The 18,053-nt window shown below is 37.1% G+C and overlaps 1 pseudogene; it reads left to right on the top strand.

The window, feature by feature from the left end:
* The first annotated feature begins 5,225 nt into the window (after window positions 1-5,225).
* LOC137048677 (junctional adhesion molecule-like) lies at window positions 5,226-12,850 on the top strand (annotated as a pseudogene).
* Window positions 12,851-18,053: the final 5,203 nt, after the last annotated feature.

Raw genomic sequence — 18,053 nt, 5'->3', positions numbered from 1 at the left:
TGTAGGCTATAGGATGTGATTGGTAGGCTTTATAAGAGCATTTTCCTCACAGTTTGAACCCCATGATCTGTGATGTGAGACTCTGAAAGCACAGTTTCATCAGTGGTCCATTCAGACTCGTTCTTATCAAAGTGACTTCCGTGAAAGTGCACAAATTACATATAAGTGGTACTATCTACAGGTAGCAATACTAATAAAAGTCACACGCTGAGCTTAAATCCCACAAGGCAAGATACATCTGAGAGGCAGAGGACATTTTACAACAATGTGTCCATCAGAGGTGCTTTCTTTCTGTAAAGGACATATTTAGACATTTAGCAAATTTATTTCCTTCTTTTTTTATTTATATAATGTAAATTGGTGAAAGTATGAAAGGCCAAAAATTATGTTTTGGTGAATAAATATGACATCAAAATTATGAGATATAAAGCTGAAAATATGCTAAACAGTCAAAATTATAAAATAAATGTAAATTATGAAATTGGATGAGTAAAAAAAATTCTAAATTATGTCAGGCATGTGAAAAGGTCATACTAGGCCTACTAATATTCTTATAAACTTATGGGGAAAAATGACAAGAAATTAAGATTAAAAAAAAATCACAATTTTGACTTTTTTTAACTATTGCATGTCATCATTTCCAATAATTAACTTTAATTTTGACATTTTATCTGCAAGCTTTATTGTCTTATAAAAAGGTCACAATTATGAAATTAAATATCAAAATTAAGAGATAAAAAGTGGAATTTAAGTCATATAGTTATGATTTATTAATTTCGTATAATTATGAGGGAAAAAGTCATAATTATAGCAGTCTTAACTGACGTTTTTATGACTTATCTCACAAATATGACATTTTATCTCACAAATATTACATCATTTTGAGATATAAAGTTGAAATTATTACATAAAAGTAACTTTATCTCATAATTACGATGTACACTGTAAAAAAATCTGCCTTTGTACAAACATCTTGAATTTTTAAGAAATTGCAACTTAAAATACATTAAACGGACAAAAAATGTGTTGAATCTTGTATAACAAAAAAGTTGAAAATTGCTTTACTTATTTTGATGAGTTAAAGCAACGTAAAAACATATGTTTCCATAACTTATTTATTACAGTGTATGTCATAATTTTGATTTGGAATGTCAAAATTTACACTATTTATGTAATAATGTTGACTTTTTGTGTCATAATTATGAATGACCAATTTCTTATGTGGGCATAAATGGGTTTCCAATGGTAGTTTTCTTGCAGTTAAGGAGGAAATGGAAGTTTCATATCATACATACTGTGGTTTCTAATCAGTCTGCGCTTGACTTGGAAGTCTTAAAGGGATAGTTTACCCAAAAATGAAAATTCTCTCATAATTTACTTTACTAGAGCTGCATTATCAAAGTAAAATTTTCCTTTTATTTCATTTTCTGATCTGCAAATGTTCATAGATCTGAATATGTTTTGTTTAATATAAAACAGAAAGACAGACACATCTGTAGATCAATAGAGAATGGGGATCATAAAGATGGGAAAATAAAAAGCAGGATGATCTGGAAAGAAGGGAAATGTACAACTACAGGAAGAGGAGGATAAGCTTCCTTCCTACCCAGCATGAGGCTTCAAGAAAGGTCAAACACACATGAGAATCTAAATTATCCCACATGTATGATTTTGACTGCATGTATGATCACAACACAGCTCTCATATTCCAGTCAAATTTATTTGTACAGTGCTTTTCACAATACACATTGTTTTAAGGTGCTTTACAGAAAATCATGATGTAAATGGTCATAGTATCTGAATATGATCATGTAAATAAAGGTTCATTTTTGGATCTGTAAAGAAGTTTTTACATCAATGGAATCTTTCCAAATCTTTTCCACAAAAGGTTCTTCATAGTGGAAGGAAGTTCATTATTCAAATTCAAATTCAATTTTTTTTAAGTCATCTTGTGAAGCGTTTTCTCTATGTTGTGGTAATGCAAGAACTGCGTTCAGTCATCGTCCATGCCTTCCAGGCTACGAAAAGCCATATCACCCTGTAGCTTAAGGCTGGTTTCCCACTGAAACTAAGCAGGGCTAAGCCTTGTCCGTACCTGGATGGGAAACCAATGTCTGAATATGGCGCTGACATCTTGCACTGATTTGGGATCTGAGTCTGCGCAGTAGAGATCAGGAAGCAACGCGGATTGTGTGCCTCTCCTCTCTTCCTCCAGACTCTGGGACCCTGATTTCCAAAGGAACTGCAAAATTTACTTTCATCAGAGATAACTTTCTACCACTCAGCAGCATTCCAGTCCTTTTTGTCTTTAGCCCAGACGAGACGCTTCTGACACTTTCTGTTGTTCAAGAGTGGCTTGACACAAGGAATGCGACAGCTGAAACCCATGTCTTGCATAAGTCTGTGCGTTGTGTTTCTTGAAGCACTGACTCCAGCTGCAGTCCAATCTTTGTGAAACTCCCCCACGTTTTTGAATGGGTTTTGTTTCACAATCCTCTCCAGGGTGCAGTTATCCCTATTGCTTGTACACTTTTTTCTGCCATTATTTCCTTCCCTTCGCCTCTCTATTAAAGTACTTGGACACAGAGCTCTGTGAACAGCCAGCCTCTTTAGCAATGACCTTTTGTGTCTTGCTCTCCTTGTACAAGGTGTCAATGGTCGTCTTTTGGACAACTGTCAAGTCAGCAGTCTTCCCCATGCAAGTGTAGCCTACAGAACTAGACTGAGAGACCATTTTCAGGCCTTTGCAGGTGTTTTGAGCTAATTGGCTGATTAGAGTGTGTCACCAGGTGTCTTCAGTATTGAACCTTTTCACAATATTCAAATTTTCTGAGATACTGAATTTGGGATTTTCCTTTTTTGTCAGTTAAAATCATCAAAATTAAAAGAGATAAACATTTGAAATATATCAGTCTGTGTGTAATGAATGAATATAATACACAGGTTTTTACTTTTTGAATGGAATTAGTGAAACAAATTAACTTTTTGAGGATATTCTAATTATATGACCAGCACCTGTATGTATGCGGTGATAGACATCGTATTCCTATTGGTAGACGTGATCAGCTGATATGAGCTTGACCAACGTGACCTGCCAGAACTGACGCCATGCGTTTCATGGTCAGGGACTTTTTTTTTCAACAGAAGGAATTCTTTTAGTGATTTTACTTTATGAAAGTTGCATTGATACATATTTTTTTGGCTTTAATATTTGTATTGTGTGGTAACCATAAAAGCAATAAGGTACTCGAGGCTGCATTGTGTATAAGTCACAGCTGAAGGCCGGGTATAGACTTAATGTATAATATAGGTATATAAACATCAACCAAATGCATAAATCCTTTTTCAAAAACATTTTCAACTTGCATTGCTATGTAAATGAATACCTTTTATGGCATGGTAAATTATAAAAAAATATTTTAAATGTTGTTGTTTTTTTCAGAGTAGCCTAACACCAAACCATTACAATAGTCCAAACGGCAGGCATCCATCATTTAGTACAGCAGTGCACTAAGGTAAGCTGCAGAATGAGGAATGCAAGGGATGTGGCAAAAATTCCTCATCAGCCTTTCTATTCCTCTAGTGAAGGACATCAATACACTCGTCCCTGTATCTCTCTTCTGAGATATATGTGACATCAGGCTAGTTTTGACCATGTTGACACAAGCATAAAAACATCGTTAGAGCCATTTTGAGCTTATCAGTTTTTTTATTGCATTATTCCTCCTTCTCATTGGATGCTGCGCTGCTTTTGTCCCGCATCATTCCAAACTCTGGACTCTGGCTGATGCTAATGTCGCTTAAATGAATTCAGTCCCAACCTCAGGAAACCTAAATGACATCTGTAAGGTAGAATGGGGATGACAGCAGACATCTAGTTTATTCTTTTACTTTTGCTGATAAGAGTATTGATATGATTCAATGCCTAGTTAAATATTTAAAAATCAATTTGAATGGAATTTATTAAATAGAACTGCACATATATATAGTACATGTCAAAGTTTTGGAAACATACATTTTCTAAGTGTCTTCTGCTTACCAAGGTTTAAAATAACTGTTTACCATGTGTATATGTTATAATGTCATTCATTTCTGTGATCAAAGTTTTCAGCATCATTACTCTGATCTTCAGTGTCATATAATCCTTCTGAAATCGCAATGCTTATTTTCTGCTCAAGAAACATTTATGATTAATATTATTAATGTTTCAAACAAAGTTTGCAGTTTAACATTTTTTTGTAAATTTTTGCGGAAAAAAATACTACCATTAAAAAAAAATCTTAAAGAGAGAAATTAATACTTTTATTTATCAAGAATGCATTAAATTGATAAAAAGTCACTGAAGACATAATGTTACAAATTATGTCTATTAATAAATGCTTTTAATTTTATTAAAATTTATTTAATTATTTAATTTTATATTTAAAAAATGCAACTTGCTCAAATAATCCTGAAAGTTTTCAACACTGATAATAGTCATAAATGTTTCTTGAGCAGCAAATCAGCATATTATTGTGATTTCTGGAAGATTATGTGACACTGAAGACTGGAGTATGTTGAAAATTTACATTTGATCACAGGAATGAATTTCTTTTAAACATATATTCACATATAAAACAATTATATTTCTCAATACTTATACTTATATTTCTCAATACCACTTTTTTTTCTTCTTTTTTCTTTTTTACAAATAAATGCAGCCTTTGTGAGCAGAAGAGATTTTTTTTTTTTTCAAAAACATTAAAAACTTGTAATGTTTCCAAACTTTTGACAGGTAGGTCCTACTGTAATAGCATAATTTTCTTATTTCTTGTGGTTTAGGTTCATTGTCGTAGATAAGGGTCTCTCAAGGTTTGGTCTTCGATGGCATTCCCAGACTTCCACTTTCGTTTCTCCAAAAACTTTCAGATGAGTTCCACTCTGTTACCCACTAGATGGCACTATTAGACAACTCTCTATCAATGTACTAACGCTCTTATAACGTCTCAGCTGGGCTACATTATCAAGCCAACCTATTGTGATAACTAATTGAAATATTCCAATTTTAAAACTAACTGAACACAGTTTTAAGGAGTTTTAGTGAACTTTTAATCTTCCTAATATCTTTGAAAAAAATCCTACGAAAGTTGCGCACATCTTTTCTGTTGATCCCTTTAAAATCAGGTCTATCTATATTTAAGCTACAGCACAAATTATATGAGAGTTTCCTCAGAAAACTTTTGAAGATGCATTTTCTGTACAGCTTTTTCATGCTTATCTTCGTGGTGTCTGAGGGTAGGCTATATGCATTTTATCCGTTTATGTTTAACAGGAAGTATCCTAAAGAAAATTGCATTCACTTTTAATCTCTCTCTCTCTCTCTCTCTCTCTCTCTCTCTCTCTCTCTCTCTCTCTCTCTCTCTCTCTCTCTCTCTCTCTCTCTCTCTCTCTCTCTCTCTCTCTTTATATATATAATTATTTGCCTTTTTTTAAATGTATTTTCTATATAGGCGTCTCTCCAATTGACTTTTCAGCATTTAAGACCACAACATTTAAGGCTTTTAAATGTTTAAATGTCCTTCATGTTTCCGGAAATTGAGGACAAGACACTTTTGACAATGTCTGAGGGGCTGAAGAATTCATTAATGGGGTCAGACCCAGATTATATCTTTTATAAATTGTAGACTATTTAAATGTCTATTTAAATGAATCTCTGAAATATTATGTCATGATTATTATGGGGGGGGGGGAATGCTGTTTCATGCATACTGAGCTTTTTCCACTGTTAAAGACTTGGATTGGATCTGTTAAAGACTTTGTCTATTAAACATAGACAAAGTTTCAAAAACTAATGTTGGACGTTTGATGGAGTATTTCTGTGTCAAAAATACTCCTTCCGGTTTCTCACAAGTTTCGGAGAGTTTTTTTAGAGTATGGGTCGGCTTGACGTTAATAGAGCGGAAGGTCCTTGTATGGGCCGTACGGGCTCTTCTCCCGGTAGGGTGCGCGTGCGCGACTAGAGCGAGAGAGGAAATGCATGCCCGTAAACACTGCTCTCAAGCTGCAGATCCAGTCGTCCGTGAACACTTATGTTGTTATAGTCCATGCCGCGCTCCACTTTATTCCTATGGTTGACGTCGAGCGACTTCAACGCTTCAGCACAGCATTCGGGGAAGGCAGAGCTGCATTTGAACCGATTTGAATGCAGAAATGACGGGAAGCTTCACAACATCGCTTCAGTCGCATCGCAAAGTGGATTTCCACGCCACTGCTGTCACAGGACTTCACCAAATCATACCAAAGAAGTGTGTTTTTGACGGAGCGGTCCCAGCGATAAAGGTTCGGTCCTGCTTTGGAAGCAGCCGGTGAGTAAAACTGCCGAAAAACTGAGTAAAAATGTCTGTGCTGTTGGCTATCGTCACGTGAGTAAACATCATTAAACGACACGATCGCGTGCTTCGTCATTCAAATGCGCTAACGTTACTCCATTGTTGTTCTGTATAACGTTACACTAGTCTGACGTGCGAAACCGTTTTGCTTGCTACTGCTAAGGTTTAGTCGCATACAATAGTCCATAAACCGAATCATGTCCTCATAAACTGCGAGTAAAGACACACAAATGTTGACAGGCCACTAAATACAGTACATACCACAGAGACTGACGACCTGCTGCTGCTGTTTCTCCTGTTCAATTTATTTCAGCCTCCGAATCTGATTCTGGATCGATAGCCATGAGTTTCTCCACGCTTGAGGACGTCACCGGTTTGTGCGCATTCGTCATTCTTTAGCTCCGCCCACACGATACACCTCCAGGCGCTCGTTTTTTTCCGGAAAGACTCGGTACAGCCCATATTTCTTTTATAAATATAATAAAACTAAAGACTTTTCGGAGATATGAAGGATGCAATACTACTCCATAGGTACTCAAGATTGACTGAAACTGAGTGTTTCACCCCCCTTTAATAATGATGATGATAACAACAACAGCATGCATAATACTAATAATAATTATTATTATTTATTTATTTTCTTTCTAGATACCCTGGAGTTTGTTGTTTGAGGTTCTGGTCCTCGTCTGGGATCTTCAGTGGTTTTGCCCTGTTATACTGATACACCTTTAGCAATGGAGAAGCTGCATGTTGAATGAAGAAGAACAGACTTAGAGACTCTGGTTCATCTGTATCAAGATGGTGAAAGTCGACCAGAACTACAGGAAGAAAATTATCATGAAGAGCTCCTTTCTTTACTGATCAGATTCAACACGGAAACTTCTCCCTCCATCTGGACAATCTGAGAGCTGAAGACAAAGGCATTTACAGATGTAAAGTTTACAGTCAGCAGGTTGCTGACAAAACTTTGGTTGAAATAAAAGATGTTGGTGAGTGCGAATCTTTTTATTCTTTATTTTTATTTTTAAAACATAAACTATTGAATTTATGTAAAATATCATTCTGTTATTTCAACTCTTCTTTCTTTTAGAGTACTTGCTAGTATCAGGATTGAGTCGCTTCCTTTCTGCGTATGATGGTGCGGACGTCACTCTGAACTGCTCTGTAGACTCTCACATCACACCTGAACACACTGAAGAGCTTTCATGGAAGAAAACAGATGAAGATGAAGATATTCTGGTTCTGCTCTACCAAACCAATGAGACTTCATCAGATGAGCAATACAGAGACAGAGTTGAGTTCTTCACTGATGAAATCCCCAAAGGAAACTTCTCTCTCAGACTGAAGAGTGTCAGAACTGAAGACAAAGGAGTTTACATGTGTCAAGTGTTTGCTGGAGATTTATCAGCCAATGCAACTGTACAACTGGAGCGACTGGGTGAGTAACAAATATTATTTGAAGAAATGGTTACTGATCACTCAAAAGGACTGATCACACACCTCATGTTACAGGAACCACTAAATTCATTAATTTATGCTTAACTAATGCACAGATAATCATGAGTTAATGTATGACTCATGCAGAACCAACTCATTTATTAATGATTACTGCATCAGCAACTAATGAAGGCTCTACATGATTAATAGATTAAGTAATCAATAAATTCTCATTAGTTAAATGTCACAATGTAACAGTGTAAATTCCTGTGTTAATTATCACAACAGGTCAAAGCCATGCATTTCAACTTCCAGTTTGAATGAATCATTAGCTAATGATTTGAAGGTAATGAAGGTATCATTATGTTATGACTTGTTGAGGCACTTGACTGTTAACTAATTAATGCAAAATTAACCCAAAACCCATAACCAAAATATTACTTATGGTAAGAATCAATACTCCTAGATGACCAATACCAGCTTTGCTATTGCCTGATACATGATAATAATCTGTACAGTATTGTAATCTGAGCACAGTTTTTATAACGTTAGCTAGCGTATATAACGTATATCATTAGCTAACACTGGTCTCTCACTGAGACACCTGCCCTGTTCTCCATAGTGACGCTGCTCACGTTATATGGTGCGCCCGAGCTTCACTTATAGTCTGAGGGAGACGCGCGCTTAACAAAACAACCTTCGCAAACATGTCTAAGGATTTCCACACAAAGGAAGACTTGCATTTTTTTGCCCAGCCATATTTATTTGAACCCAAATACACGAGCGCACAAGATAACACGTCGGCAACGTCACTGCGGAGTCATGAACGCGGATGACAACAGACCCGGAAGAGAAGACAATGCTGAATAAAGTTGGACCAAAATGTATTTTCAATGCTTCAAAAAACTTCTAACTGATGTCACATATGGACTACTTTGATGATGTTTTTATTACCTTTCTGGTCTTTCTGGACATGGACAGTATACATACATTTTCAATAGAGGGACAGAAAGCTCTCAGACTAAAATTTTAAATATCTTAAGTTGTGTTCCGAAGATGAATGGAGGTCTTATGGGTGTGGAATGATATAAGGGGAGTAATTAATGACATCATTTTCCTTTGTGAGTGAACTGACCCTTTAACATAATGGGGCTTAACATAATGACACCAGAGTTGCGTTTGCGTGCTTCTAGTAAACACAGAAACTAGCGAATGGCGGTCATTCGAATCAGCTTTGACCGCGACTCTGGAAGACTTGGAGTTAAGCTTTTCTCTGGGAAAAGAACAAAGAACGACACTGAAGTCATTCTTAAGAAGGGAAGATGTGTCCGCCAACCGGATACGGTGAATGTTTAATCTATCAACGAGCTCTGCTTCATTGCTGTGGTTGGTTGTAGCACAGGTAGCTCTATCCTATCGTGTGCAGAGGGAGTTTGAAAGGCAACCGTTTATCCCGCCTCTCGGATTGAGCTGTCAATGGTGAGTTTCCAGACCAAACATCTTGATATGGGTCTGGCTTGTCAGGCTAGTGGTTGACTGCTCTGAGCCATAGATATCAAAACACCGGTAGATTCAAACAAGAAACTTTGTGTTTGCTTAAAGCATTTGGGACCAGATTACTATTTGGAAAACATGGACAGTGTTACCACGGTACGGTGTCTAAAGTCCTGGCCAGACAGGGCGAAGTGTATCATCTCCCATGGCTGTAAGTATAACATTATTATTTTTAGTTAGCTTGAACGACCAGATTGAAAAGCACTGCTGTTGTCTTTAGCTACTTGTTAAATGCAAGTGTGGGTGTTTGCGCAGCCATTTGGTTTAAACAGTATATAACGTTAGTAGTTTTGTTGTAGATTTCTGGTGAGGTAGTGTATAGTTTGATTAACATAGAATGTGGAATTTTCGGTATTGTTTATCTACACAATACCAAAGTGTGAAAAACTTGGGCGTTTTTATTGATAGCTCTATGAATCTAAACAAACAGATAAATTATGTTGTAAGGTCTAGCTTTTTTCATTTGAGAAATTTGGCAAAGATGAAATCTTGCCTGACATTTAAGAGTCTCGAAATTGCAATCCACGCTCTTATATCTTCAAGATTGGACTACTGTAACTCTTTATATAAAGGAATTAGTCAAGCCTCTATTGCACGGCTGCAGAAGGTCCAAAATTCTGCTGCGCGATTATTAATGAATATTAAAAAACATGAACATATCACTCCGTCGCTAGTCTCTTTACATTGGCTCCCAGTACAATACAGAATTGATTTTAAATTACTTCTACTTGTATACAAATCCCTGCATGGCCTTGCACCGTCTTATTTATCAGACCTGTTAATTAAACATCAATCAGGAAGAACTTTGAGATCAACAACTCAAAATTTGCTTAAAATTCCAAGGAAAATTAAGCCGGAAAGGGGATCGTGCATTTGCGGCAGTAGCACCTAGACTTTGGAATAGCTTACCAATAAATGTCAAGGATGCTGATTCCGTACACGTTTTTAAAATACAACTTAAAACACACTTGTTTTCCATGGCGTATCCCTAGTGTTGAAATGGATATTAATACATAGATAGAGAATATTTTTATTATGATTATTAATATGTGTATTGTCATTACTAATATTGTTTTTATTTCTTTTATATATAGATGTTGTAAAGCACATTGGTCAACGTGTGTTGTTTGAATGGTGCTATATAAATAAAGCTGACATTGACATTGACATTGACATTACACAGTTGCTATGGTACAAAATAGTTACGTTCTGTGCCGAGGCTTCGGAGCTTCGGTTTTCTGCTTTGAAAATTATTTTGCGGCCGGCAAAAAAATGTTTGTCCCGTCAAAGCCTTTTTTGATCAGTTATTGTGATTTATGATTGATGTAGATGACAGGGCGCATGTTAACTGAGTGACAGAGAGAAAGAGTGGAGCGTGCGCGGACTCTCTCTGTCTTAGTATATTTCATTGACATATTACGTTTGTCAAAATCAAAAGGTCGGAAGACCGAAACCATGTTGGACTATTTTTTCCTTGAATTTCCACTGCGTGTGAATTGACTCTTCTCTGACTCACCAGTTAGAATATGCTCTCCTCATCCTTTCTGCCCAAGTCTGTTCAGCCACACTTACTTGCCTTTCCCGTTTCAAAAGCTCATCTTGAGTGTAATTGTTTTTCTGGGTCAAATAGATACGGTTCAAGAAATATCTTCTGAATCATCTCTCACAAACGTCTCCATGGTTACAAGGCGCTCTCTGTGCAAGCAGATTGTCATGTTGGTTATGTTGACGGAAGTTAGCCTACTTTCAGGCGCTGTGTAAGATCATTGTGCCTCTGCACCCATAGGATGGCCGCAAAATTCTTTGATTCTTTTGCAGGTATGAGAAAATGGTTCCTAGCTATATCGGTCTAAAAAAATTGCAACTTTTCATTTTCCGTTGGTCTTAGTACACGATTGTAACAAGTTCTTTAGATAAGGAAGGAAGAGGACAAGGGGTTGGCGTGACTGCTGATGCTCAATCTTTATTTCTTCAATAAACTCAAAACAAATGAACACATCAAAGTGTATCTTTCTCAGTCTCAGATCACTTCCGGGTTCCGGTCTCTGTTTCCGTTTTCGGGTTTACTCAGGGTCATGTGGTTCGCGTCAGCAGTCCCTCTCTCTCTCCCATGCCTCCGATTCCACAGGCGTTTTATCCTCTCCCCACGCCCATTACTGGAACAAGATACAGGTGTTATCAATCTGCGTCCAACCCACTCACTTACCGCTCGTCCTGCGGCTCTCTCTCCCGCTGCAGACCTCGCTGAACCACGCCCCCCTTTCCACAACGATGTAACTACAGAAGAGTCAAGTTTTAAATAGGAAAAATAGTGAAAGTCTTTGGTCTTTTTTTGAGCACGATGGTGCACCATGTGCTAATGGTCTAATCTGATTCAATGATGTATGCTAAGCTATGCTAAAAGTGCTACCGCCAGATACAGAGATCGGATTAATGGATTCAAAAACGTTAAAACTCAACAGTTTTAATCTAAGGGACTTGGAAAATAAGCCTATTTTCAAGAACAGTGGAGTTTTCCTTTAAGATGTGCTTTGGTCGATCGGATAAAAAAAGCAGTCTATCATACTATCAATGTGATGTCATTTAATGTGTAGGCTACACATAAATAAATAAATAAACATCTCCTTTTCCTGCAATTGATTTTTTTCTTATAGCAGACTAATATTTTGTTTTGCTACTTGAAAACTGGTATTGTGGCACTGATTCTTGCTTCTTAATGTTATTGCTTTTATTTTTCCTAATTTGCACATTTGATGAATAAGTTATTGTTCATTATGTTGGCTGAGAATGAATTTGGACACGTGTGACCCATCTCTATACAGGCAGCTTTTTACTAAGGTAGTTGTAGGTAAAGTGTCAAAAGTCTGATATGTGACGCAGCTTTTTTTGTGCACGTCTGTGTTAAGGTTGTTAACTTTGAACAAACATTGACGATAAAGAATGTAAAGGCTGACATTATTCTCACATCGAGATCAACACATCTTGTGCTGTACATTCCCATAATATAAATAAGACCCAAGAGCCTGTAAAAAATAGTATTCATTCATCACACTGACTTTTGCATTTGGTGCCTGGGTGCTTTATCTGAGACAAATCAATTGTAACTCATTCTAAAATATTTTCCTCTCTCATATCTCAGGGAAATCTGACAGCACACAGTCTGAGAAGGATTCTCAGGTGAGTATTTATGTTTTCATAAGCAATAAATTACATGAATACACAATTTTTGAAAACACTGGGATTGAAAGTGAACCAAGTAAAAAAGTAGGCTACGTGGTCAATTATCAAAAGTAGTCCTGCAGATATTGTTAAAATAAATACATGTATAAATACATGTTTTATTCTTTATTCTAAAGTCACCAGATTCGAATGGGCCTCCTGCAGAGTACACCAGTATAGGCATGAACCAGAGGACAGGTGAATCCAATGGAATGGAAACTCTGGACGAAGGTGCGAACTGTGAGGAGCAAGAGGAGCAGATCAACTCATAGCATAGGGTTCAAAAACCCAAGCGATTTGAGTATACATTTTTACTAAATCCCAGGACACAGAACCGAGGACATTTTTTTATAGGGGTGATGAATTGAGAAATCAACTTTACCTTGAGCCTTTGATATATAGAAGGTCATGGTAATATAAGAATATCCTGTAAGTTTCGGAGCTGAAAACGTCCTTGTTAGTAATAGAAAACCTTTTTATAGACACCAGGCTCAAAAACAAGGATCAGTGTTGTATTACAAGGAGAAACGCTGCCTATACAGTTAAATGTGTACTCCTGCTTCTGTAGCCCCGCACATCGAATCGTGGCGCTAAACGAGCAATAAACATGCAGAAGATAGCAAGATAATCGTTTGTGAACAAGACACAGTTCGACACTGGATTTGCAGACATATGAGATTAAAACACAATGCTGTTCCTTCTATATTGGATCCGACAGGAATGGTGCAACACACTTATGTGAGTAAAACATGTTTTTATATGTGATAGTATTGCATTGTTACAGATCGTTTTGATTATGTGTACGTGTCAAACAGAACATACCTTAGCACGTACCTTGTCACAGGCTGGAGAATCCCTTATTTGTGGGTTCATTGCGATTTTGGGTCAGACTCGGACATGTATGGGCCGTGGGCCAGGGCTTTTCCAGACTGGCTACCAAAACGTAAACACGTCAGCTGGCTGGTGAATATTAAATAGTGAAATAACATTAATTTCTTGATCTGCATTGTTCACTCTCTTGACTTGATATTTGAAGAGCGCACACCTGTGTGTGTGTCAATTCGCGCTTATATCCACCGATCAGGCGGGCCAAGCAATAAAAAAATAAATCAACGCAGGTGAATGAGAGATAAATGATTGGGTTTTGTTTGATAAATACGTTTTGAGAGATTATTTCTGAGGTATTAATGATTAATGCTTCTTGCACATCATCTTTCTGTCAAGGACAAGGTCAGGGCTGGACATATATTGCAGACAATATTTGTATATTTATGAGAATGTGCCATTGGCACTTCGGTATTTTGTTTATGGTTTCCATGCAACGTTGAGCCAGATTTAGTGTCTTAAAATGATGTCAATGTTAAAAAATATTCTCTCTACATTCTCAAATTTATTTGTGACTTTTATTTCTCAAATTTATATATTTTTACATTTATTGTATTAATAGAACTTCGAATAGTTTATTTTTTATTGTACATAAATGACAATCAATCACAAAAGTTTTATATTATATTATATTATCCATCACATCATCACTTTGCCCTTTTGAACTGTCGATCAATTTCGGACAAAGCCTCTTATCTCAACGAAATGATCACTGACAATAACCTTGACATTTTTCTTCTCACTGAAACCTGGCAAGTTCCTGGAGATTTTTTGCAGTTAAATCTGCTTACGCCAGATGGATATAAATATCTGTCCCGACCGAGACCCCATGGTAAAGAGGGTGGTCTCGCCATCATTCATCGCGGCAACCTCCGTATCAAGCAACTCGACTTTCATGACACCAATACATTTGAATACATGGTTTTGAAGGCTGACTCTCTCATAATAATTCTGCTCTATCGACCTCCTAAGATCCTGTCTAACTTCTTTTCTGAACTCAGTGAACTGTTGACCATTGCCTGCTCATTGTCATTTCCCATTCTACTGCTTGGTGACTTTAATATTCATGTTGATACTGTTTGCTCTAACACCAACCAGTTACTTTCTATTCTTGAATGTTTTAATCTAACTCAGCATGTTAATTTTCCAACTCACACTCGTGGTCATACTCTAGATTTGATTTGTACATCAAGGGCTGATATTTCTTCTATCACGTCTACTGACACTGGTATTTCTGATCATACATTTCTTGATTTTAGTTTCAGCCTGCCTATCCCTAAAAACTGTTCTACAACTGTCATATCTTACCGCAATCTCAAAGCTGTTGATATTTCATTATTTTGTACCTCTATTTCCTCTTCGAATCTCCCTGATGTCTCTGATATCTCCCCACCCTCACTGATACTATCCAACTATAACTCCATAATTTCGGATATCTTAGATGAGCATGCTCCATTCAAGACCAGAAGTGTCCCTTCCACACATTCATCTCCTTGGTACACTCCTGAGCTGCGTATCTTAAAGGCCACTGGTAGACGGCTTGAGCGTTACTACAGGAAAACTGGCCTGACTGTTCACCATTCGGCATTCAAAGATCATATGAAAAATTATAAATCTGCACTGAATCTGGCTCGTTCCAGTTTTGTATCGGCTACAATTAATAAATCAAGCAACAGGCCAAAAGCATTATTCAACTCAATAAATAAACTTATCAAACCTCCGTCTCATGCTGCTCTAGCTTCTGATGAACTCTGCACTTCATTTTTAGCTCACATGCTTGAAAAGACAGATGCCGTAAACCAGTGTCTCTTTAATGATGCCACTAACACTAGTTATCTGCCGAATCAACCTGGTCAATCCCTGCTGCTTTTTTCTCTGTCTACTCCCTCTTCTGTCTCCGAGTTAATTTTGAAATCTAACCCTACATCTTGTCATCTCGACCCCGCTCCCACTACTCTGCTAAAACGTTGCCATTCAGTCATTTCTGCACCTATCTCTCATTTCATCAACGCATCTCTTACCTCTGCTTCATTACCTCTATCACTCAAAACTGCAGCTGTTACCCCCGTTCTCAAGAAACCCAACCTTGATCCCACAGTTTTATCTAATTATCATCCCATTTCAAATCTCCCCTTCATAGCCAAATTACTGGAAAGTACTGTTGCCACCCAGCTTCAGTCTTTTCTAGTTGAAAATAATCTTTTCGATCCTTTTCAATCTGGTTTCCGCCCTTTGCATAGTACTGAAACTGCTCTAGTTAAGGTACTTAATGATTTGCTTCTCTCTGGTGATTCTGGTTCTCTATCCATGCTTTTGCTGCTTGACCTCAGCTCAGCCTTCGATACCATCTCCCATCAACTACTCATTCTTCGCCTTTCGGATGTGGGTATTTCTGGTGCTGCTCTTTCCTGGTTCTCCTCCTATCTCTCTGACAGACTGTTCTACGTTTCTCTTCTGAATTTCCGCTCACCCACTGTCCCCCTGAAGCAAGGTGTCCCTCAGGGATCCGTTCTTGGGCCACTATTATTTATAATCTATATCATACCTCTTGGTGAGATCCTACGCCGTCATGGTTTTAACTATCATTTTTACGCTGACGACATTCAATTATACACTACCTGTACATCCACTTTATCATTCACAACCGACAAAATCTCTGCTTGTGTACATGAAATAAAACATTGGCTTCATTCAAATTTTCTAAAACTCAACATGGACAAAACTGAGATTATTTTCACTGGACCTTCATCACTCACTAATAAAATTCCCACCAACTTCACCTGTGAGACTGCTGGCACTCTTATCAAACCATCTACTACTGTTAAAAATCTTGGTGTAATTTTTGACTCCTCTTTATCTTTCCACTCTCACATTAATTCCGTCACCAAATTAACATTCTTTCATCTACGTCGCATCGCTCAACTCTGTCCCTTTATCAGTATCTCTGATGCTGAAACACTCATCCATGCGTTTGTCACATCACGTCTTGATTACTGCAATGCACTTTTCATTGGCCTACCAGCTAGCTCCATTTCAAAATTACAATATATTCAAAACTCTGCTGCCAGACTACTCACACACACCAAACGTTCTGCTCATATTTCCCCAATTCTGCATGATCTTCACTGGCTTCCTGTGTCTTACCGTATTAAATTCAAAATTCTTCTTCTCACTTTTAAGTCTCTGCACGGCCTTGCTCCCCCTTACCTCTGTAACTTGCTTCTCCCCTTCAACCCTACTCGCTCTCTACGATCTGCTGATTCCAACTTTCTCGTTGTCCCTCGCCATCGCCTTGCTTCAATGGGGGGCAGATCATTCAGTGTAATAGCACCCAAATTATGGAACTCTCTACCCCGACCACTCCGTTTTGTTGCCACTATCTCTGATTTCAAATCCATGCTCAAAACACACCTCTTTTCTGAATGTTATAGGTCTTAAAGATGAATTTTTTTTTTTTTTTCCTCACTCCGATTTCTGTATTATTATACTTGCACTATCAATTGCCTACTGTTGTTCTGTCTACTCTGTTTTGTCACTTGGCTTTATTGTTGTTTGTTTATTGTAAAGTGTCCTTGAGCTCTGGAAAGGCGCTATATAAATAAAACTTATTATTATTATTATTATTATTATTATTATTATTATTATAATGCAGTTGTTTTTATTTGATTATAAATTGTGCTATTTAATATATTTTCACTGATATTCAGTTAAGTGGTTAATATTTTGCATACTGTAGTTGGCTTATATTATCAAGCATGACTACTGATTATGTAAAATAATCCACAATTTTATGGTAAAAAAAAAAAACAAACAAAAAAAAACAACTTTATTGTGAGTTTGGCTAACATTACTGTAATATAGCCTAATAAAATAGGAACAGTTTTTTGGCACATGGTTTAAAATTCGACCAAATTTTAAAACCTGAACACTAAAGTGAAGGTAATCATGGAAATACATAAGCTAGGACTTGTTGCATGCCTTCTACATGTTGTTGTTGTCATTTAATAATTCATTGTTGTGTTATCTTGTTCAGTGCATGTACTCTATATAATTGCAGTTTAAATGTTAAGGTAAATGTTCTGTTACATGTGTGTGACCTGCAAAATGTTGATCTCTTGATACATTCTCTAAGTTACAAATAAATTATTTTGTAAGAATTTGCAGTCTGCCTCCACATGAATGTGAAAAATAAATGTTTGTCTTGGTGTCACAGCAATTGCAACTAATGATCGAGTGTGAGCAGGCCTTCGAGAGCCATCACAGCTCAATCAGAGAAAATGTAAAAAGAGGGCTGTATTTCACTCGTGTTAAGGTTAAACATAAAGCACTGCAACTGAAAACAAATTCAGTCGTATTTCCGTTCATCTGACCTTGAGTTATGCAAGACTGGTTTATGCTTTGCTTTTTGCAGGTGACTATTGTGGTTTGTGTCATTTCCTGAAATGAGATGGTTAATCATTGCACAAAAGTGTGCTAAGGATTTCTGAAGAGTACACTGACATTGAGTGTGTCTAAAGCTGGGCATACACTGTGCGATTTCTATGCGTTTTCAGCAAGGTCACCTACTCACACTGTACGAGAAGATCGCAT

The sequence above is a fragment of the Pseudorasbora parva genome, chromosome 2 (genome assembly GCF_024679245.1).
Source record: "Pseudorasbora parva isolate DD20220531a chromosome 2, ASM2467924v1, whole genome shotgun sequence".
Taxonomy (NCBI): Eukaryota; Metazoa; Chordata; class Actinopteri; order Cypriniformes; family Gobionidae; genus Pseudorasbora; species Pseudorasbora parva.
Note: the sequence above shows the minus strand (reverse complement) of the source record. Positions and strands in the feature narration are given on the sequence as shown.